This window comes from Benincasa hispida, chromosome 11 (assembly GCF_009727055.1).
Source record: "Benincasa hispida cultivar B227 chromosome 11, ASM972705v1, whole genome shotgun sequence".
In the NCBI taxonomy this organism is placed as follows: domain Eukaryota; kingdom Viridiplantae; phylum Streptophyta; class Magnoliopsida; order Cucurbitales; family Cucurbitaceae; genus Benincasa; species Benincasa hispida.
Genome location: NC_052359.1, coordinates 57616432 through 57624396, shown reverse-complemented (window position 1 = coordinate 57624396; position 7965 = coordinate 57616432).

Here is a 7965-nt window from a genome sequence, read left to right as displayed (position 1 = left end):
GGCTTGTTATAACCATTAAGTGTGCCAGAATGGAAGTAGGAGCACGTGTCTATGGACTTCGTTGTGAGGTTTCCCCGGACAGCCCAAGGTTTCACTGTGATTTGGGTTGTGATAGACAGACTTACTAAATTAGCACATTTCATACCTGGAAAGTCCACCTTTTCAATAAATAAATGGGCATAGATATATATAAAAGAGGTGGTGAGATTGCACGGAGTGCCTGTGTCCATTGTGTTAGATAGAGACCCTCGTTTCATGTCTAACTTCTGGAAGAGTCTTCGAGCAGCTTTGGGGACCGGGTTGGATTTCAGTACAGCTTTTCACCTACAGACTGATGGGCAGACAAAGCGATTGAATCAGATATTGGAAGATATGTTGCGGCCTATGCCATAGAGTTTTTAGAAAGTTGGGATGCTCACTTGCATTTAATCGAGTTTGCTTATAATAACAACTACAATTCCACTGTCAGGATGTCACCATTTGAGACCCTATATGGAAGGAGTTGCAGGTCTTTTGTGTGTTGGGATGAGGTAGAAGAGAGGAAATTGCTAGGACCTGAACTAGTGCAGACCACGAATGAGGCAATAGAGAAGATCAAGGCTCGTAAGCAAATAGCTCAGAGCAGACAGAAGAGCTATGACGATGTGAGACGTAAGGACCTGGAATTTGAGACTGATAATAAAATGTTCTTAAAAGCGGCACCTATGAAAGGTATTATGATGTTTGGTAGGAAAGGGAAGATGAGTTTGAGATTCATTGAACCTTTCGAGGTCTTAGAGCGAATTGGCCCCATAGCTTACCGTTTGGCATTGCCTCCAACACTTCCTTCAATTCATAATGTCTTCCATGTTTCGATGCTGAGAAAGTATGTGACAGACTAATCCCATGCAGTTGAATGACAACTTGAGCTATGAGAAGAAACCTGTAGAGATTTTTTCCAGAGAGGTAAAGACATTGCGTCGCAGGGAGATTGCATTGGTGAAAGTCCATTGGCAGAATCACCAGTTCAAGGAAACTACCTGGGAGCGAGAGGATGAGATGAGGACCCAGTACCCAAAGCCTTTCTAGAAATAAACTTTAGTGGATAAAAGTTCTTTAAGGAGGGAAGAATGTAACACCCCAAATTTTTATTAATAATGTAATTTCAGTCATTTATATTAATTGAGGGTATTTTTGGAATTTTGGACTTTAAGTGTAATTGAGGGAATTTAATTATTGACGTTGGAAATTATTCAATTTGGAAATCATGGCAGGAATAAATTTCATTTTGGGAAGAAAGGGAATTTAATAAAATAAAGTATAATAGGAAAAGAATAAAATAAAATGTTTATTTTATTTCCTTTTAAGTTATTATTATTATTATTATAATATATAAAACAAAAGAAACCCTTCCCCTTCATGAATAGCGTGATCCCCCTCGTTGAAGTCGCCTCCCTTGCTACCCAAGCTTCAGCCGTGCTGCCGTGATTTACCCAGCCTCGTTCGTCGCTTGTTGGTCAGCCTTGGTCGTCACTCGCTGCCGATTGAAGTTCGCCAAGCCAGTTGTCCTTTCTACTTGGGCCGCGCGAGATTCTCCCCTTTGGTCGTCGCAAACCTCGCAGTGCAACCTTCCCCTACACCCTCCTCTGGCCAACTGTCCAAGTTGCGCGTTCGCCTCTCCCTGCGTCGTCCACTCGAGTCATGTCACGTCACTAGTAGCATGTCGCTGCTCGTTCAGATCTAGTCCGTGCTGTTCGGTTCGCCCTTCCAGTCATTGTCTATCGGCGTAGTAGCTGCTAGCTGTCAAGTTCATCCTCGTCCGTCGCCATTCCGTGGGGTTTTCGCTAGAAACATGGAATCTGAGGTAAGATCTAAAGTTCGTGTTTTCTTGAATGGGTTTGATCACCCGTTGAGTTTTGGTTTAATTTAGTTATACTGATTATGTTGTGAAGCTTGGATTGAAGGTGCCAGGAACCGTTGTGCAGTAAGATTAGAGTTTGGCTCTATGGAATTTCGGAGCATGATTGGTAAGTAATGTGAACTTGAAGCTCTTTGGAATAAGATAATATGCTGGAAATTTGGTTTTAAATTCCTAATTGTGGGTTATGAATGGATTGGTATCTCCATGCTAAGCTTAAAAAAAATTTCTAGATCAACACATATTTTGGGTAACTTGTTTTGTGGAGTTTGAGGTATTTTCGTATTTGAAATTTAGTCTTAAATGTCGAACTTAATTTTGATTATTGATTCAGGATATGATTCAAGAATTTCACTAAGTTAAAGAAGGGTGTGGATTACTTTTTGTTAGACTTGTCATCGAGGTAAGTAAGCTTACTACTAGAACTGTCCACGGGCCAAACATTTGATGTACGCTAGCATGATAAATTGATATTATGATAGAACTATAGCATGATGGACTGATAGTATAGTATAACTGATGTATGTTCTAGTATGACGATCTGAAAGATTAATTGTGCACATAGATACTTGAATGCTAGCATGAGATGATATTTGATTCCATGAGGTTGTATTTGATCTGAGGATATTAAGACTGAAGGAAAACGGAACTGGGATTTCTATGAGCAGCGGAACAAGATTATTCCAAATTACAATCATGAATGAACAGATATTTACAGTTAACTTCAAACAAGCGGTTATACAATTCATATAGACAAATTACAGCATGAATAAACTCAAATGAATAGAGATCAAACTCTACACACATATGAGGATGTGTCTCCACGCTCCGTTGTGTGACTCTGATCAAATAATAGCAACCATGAGCACTCGATGTACACAACCGTAACATAACACAAACATCGCACGAACACTTCGCGCTCGTCTTCAATGATCTCCTCGGTCACGAACTCCTCCGCAACACGAACGGCCTTCACAGCACCACGAACGGCCTCCAGAAAATCTCGACGGTGTCGAGTTGAGTCTAACACCACCAACAAGGTGACCTTGGTATTCTCAGTGTGAGAATCCAGAGGGTGGGCTCTGTCTGGACTTGGTGTGAGGCAGACGAAGGAGGAAACACCGATTGCGTCAAAAAGTGGGAGATGCTGGAGACCTTATCGTATAGGTCGATGCCCAATCATTTAGATAAAGCTAAAATGATTGTCTAGCAAAAGCTATGTCGTTTAGCTCATCGTTTAGCTCAGTCTGTCACCTACAGACTCTACACGATCGTACTTGCCAACGATCATCATGCAAAGCTATGCAATCGTTTAGTAAATACTGCACGATCGTTTAGCTCGCCAGCCGTCGTTTAGTAAATCTGAATTACTTGACGACTACATGAGTTTCTTTTACATGGAGAGAAAACACAAAATTGGTTCAAACTTCTTTAAAAAAAAATTAAAAATAGGAAACCATTTTCCTTTTTTAAACTCACGGTTACCATGATCCAATAACACCCACTCATATGGTTATTAAAAGAAAAAGAATTAATTTATCTAATAATTAAATTATTATAAACATAAATGATAACCAACTTATCGTACTTATATATAACCTATAGTTTAATATTTCATCTCATGAAACATATAAACCATAGTCTTTTTCTATTTCATGGTACTTAATGTAAATCTCATTTACATCAATCCTCCACTAGATGTATCTCATACAATCAAACAGATTATATCATATATAAACTCTTAGTCATGGGATCCAACATCCGTTAACTGCCAGGCACTCCACTAAAGACCGACATTTAAACTCTCCTTACTACTAATATATTATGTGTCCATCTTAACCAATGAGCAGTGCGACAACCTTCACAGATCGCTCGTAAGTACAGCTAGGCCAATAACCTTATGCCCCTGTAGTTACATCTGCTCCTTAAGTACCATTGATCTCTTCTAATGAACATAAGTCATAGTTCTACTATGACTGAGTCTTCTCTTTCAAAGAGAAGTGAGCACTATGTTCAAGCCCCAAAATCAACCCTTAAGGGAGCAATCTCTCTACTTTCCCTGTTTCGGGAAAGAAGTGAATTTCATATTGTGGATTGAGTTCCCAGCTCCCAGATCAGATAAGTCCCAAAAAGGTAGGCATGTTGAGTTGGCAATATGACCATTCTCACCCATACTAATCAAAGAACCACCCTCAAAGGCAGGAGTCCCAAAACACTCAGGATTGAGGTCATGTCACCTATGGTCGTTTAGGTGAGATGTAAGTCTCTAGTATCAACGGCGTTATATACAGAGTCTAAGCTCGTGGTCTAGGTCTTATACAAACTCTTTGTATAGGACACCTCTGCTCCACATCTCCACATGAATGGTCAAGATCTACCATCTGTAGTAGTTTACAACACTTGCGAACCTCTACAAAGTGGGTGTATCCATAGTGTCACCAGAATCAGTATCCACCTTAATCTTTATTACTACATACCTATTTAGGTTATCACATAGGCATGATCCAATTTTTTATCACATATACATGCTTAAGTTCACATAAGATAACCAAGGAGCTTTGTTTATTGGATATGAGTAAATGCCAGAATTAAATAAACTTATTTTGTTCATTAAACAATGTGTATCTTTAAAAAACAACGAGACTCCAGGAGAATTAGGACACCAATCCCATAGAGACGTATATGTATGTTGTAGAGTCATGATTTGAGATGTATATCGTATGCCATAAACTATGATGTTGAGATGTATATCTATGCCATAAAACTATGATGTTGAGATGTTATATGTATGTTATAGAACCATGTTGTGATACTTGTGATGTTGAGATTGTAGATCTAAATGCAACACTAGAGGGGGGTGAATAGGGTTGACTACAATTTAAAAAAATAATTTTATCTTCAAACAATGCTCATATAGTTAACCCACTAATTTGATTAAAGAAAATTTATGCAAGACAAAACATAAATCATGCAAGCTATGATAACTTCAAATTTAAAGACAATTTAATCAAGGATAATTTAAATAGCACACTAAAATTAAATCATGCAATTTGGAAATATTAAAAAAATAACTAAGACAAGAAGCAAAAATTTGAAAACAAGAAATAAAAGAGAGAGAGAGGAGAGAAAACACCGGGAATTATAGTGGTTCGACAAATTGCCTACTCCACTCTCAATGACTCCTTCTTGAGTATTTCACTAAGTGATCCTCTTGCAGGTGAGGAACCAAACCGACACACGACCTTCTTTTTCCTAGGCTAAAGAGAAATCCAAGATCATTTTACTGGTTCAGGATCAAACAATGTCTTTTCTCACAACTCAAGGGTACCCACACCTTAATACAATTCCCAAAAATTAAAAGAAAATCTCACAATATTACCTCTTGAAGGCTAAATACACAAGTTGAGCGCTCAGAAAAAAACTCACAAAAATAACTCTAAGCCATTTAGGAGCAAGAAGGACAATAATTTGAGAGTAGAGAGAATTGAGAGCTTAAGACTTGATAGCTTTTTGGTATGTCAATGAAGAGTAAAATCAAGTCGAATTTATAGACGAGTGGGATAAATTTTGGCCATTGGATATGATTGAAAATGAAGGGTGGAGATTGAATAAAAATAGAAAAGGAAAGGATTGAAAAGGAATTTTGAAAGATATGAATTATTGAGATTTGGAGAATAAAAAGGATTTGAAGGATGAAAATTTAGGAAGAAAATCAAATTTGAAAATGCTGAAATTTAGTGAGAATTTGGAGAAAAATTGGACAGGAAATTAAAGGAAAATAAGAAAATAAAATAGCCGGATGATATGAGCACCACGCACACAGGGGAGGAGATTGAGCGTCACGCGCCGCATTCTGTGAAGAAACTGCAGGCACATGTCGTGCACGCGCGCGTCCGCGCGTGAAGTTGGGTGGCCACCACTTGTCATTATCTCATTCGTTCATGATCGCCACTCACTGCCACATCATGTGCCACGTCAGCAAAAAGTGATCAGTTGGAGCGTCAACGTCATCTTCCCGTCAGCTGCCACATCATCAATATTGACCGTTTGTGTGCCACTCGCAAGGTGCCATGTGTCACTCCAGTTGGATTTCTCTCCAATCTTCTTTGCTTATAACTTTCTCGTTTGAACTTCGAGTTGAGCGATTCAAATTGCGTTGAATCATCTTTCCGAGCTCTATAGGATAGTGACTCTAAAACACTAAAATATGTTAGTACAAAAAATCTGAGTTTGTTATCATCAAAATACTTGGTTTGATTGAAGCCTTAAAGCTAACAATCTCCCCCTTTTTTATGATGAAAACCACCATAATACCAAAAATACTTCTCCCCCTTTTGTTATCAACAAAAGATATACAAGTGATTTTTCTCCCCTTAATCATACAAATAATGCTCCCCTCAATAAATTATAAACATAAATTCATAGTAATATGAATAATGCTCCCCCTATCAAACATAATTAGGCAATTCTAATAATACAAGTGCAAGTCTATTTTTTACAAAAGGCTTCTTCATTTAAAGTCTTTGTAAGAATATCTGCTACCTGGTTCTCAGTTATAACATAATTAATGAAATATTCTTTTTGCACATGCTCTCGAAGAAAATGATAATCTAATATCTATATGCTTTGTTCTAGAATGTTGAATGAGATTTTTAGTTAAATTAATTGAACTAGTAATTATCACAAAAGATTGGTACTTGTTCAAAATTTAAACCAAAATCACGCAACGTTTGTTTCATCCATAAAACTTGAGAACAACAACTAGCAACAGCAATATATTCAGCCTCAGTGGTAGATAATGCAACAAAATTTTGCTTTTTACTATACCAAGATACTAAAGAACCACCTAGAAAATGAGATGTTCCACTAGTACTTTTTTATCAATTGACTACCAGCAAAATCAACATCAGAATATGTAGTCAAATCTAAAGATGCATTTTTAGGATACCATTAAGCCTAAATCAACAGTACCAAGCAAATATTTTAAAATTCTTTTTACAGCATGCAAGTGCGATTCTTTAGGACATGATTGAAATCTAGCACACATGCATACATTAAACATAATATCAGGCCTACTCGCAGTTAAGTAAAGCAAGGATCCGATCATACCTCTATAACCTTTAATATCTTCGTTTTTACCTTTTTCATCCTTATCAAGCTTTGTAGTAGTACTCATCGGGGTCTTTGCTACTTTTGCATTATCGAACTTAACCTTTTGAGTAGATCCCTTGTATACTTTTCTTGATTTATGAAGATTCCATCTTCAAGTTGTTTAATTTGAAGCCCAAGGAAGAATTTAAGTTTTCCATCATGCTCATTTCAAATTCACTATGCATACACTTAGAAAATTCTTCTCAAAGAGAAGAGTTAGTAGCACCAAATATAATATCATCACATAGATTTACACTAATAAAATATCATTAATCTTTAATTTTGGTAAAAGAGTAGTATCAATAAGTCCCATTTTAAAACCATTTTCTAGTAAAAATTTACTCAAACGGTCATACCAAGTCTAGAGGCTTGTTTAAGACCATAAAGTGATTTATTTAATTTAAAACATGATTTGGATTATCAAAGCATTCAAAACCAGAAGGTTGTTCAACATACACTTCCTCCATTATGAAACCATTTAAGAAAGCACTTTTACATCCATTTGAATTAAAGTAAAATTCTTATGAGATGCAAATGCAAGCAGCATTTGAATAGATTCTAATCTTGCAATATGGGAGCAAATGTTTTCTCATAATCTATTCCTTCTTCTTGACTATAGCCTTGAGCAACTAGTCTAGCTTTATTTCTAACAATATTACCAGATTCATCCATTTTATTTCTAAATATCCATTTAGTACCTATAACAGGATGATCATTAGGACACAGGACTAGTTCCCATACATTATTTCTTTCATATTGATTTAATTCTTCTTGCATAGAAATTAACTAGAACTCATCAGATTCAGCATCTTTAAAAGATTTTGATTCAATTTGAGACACGAAAGCAACATTATTTAAAGCATTTAAAGAAGAGCGAGTTCTTACCCCTTGAGATACATCACCTATTATTAACTCAT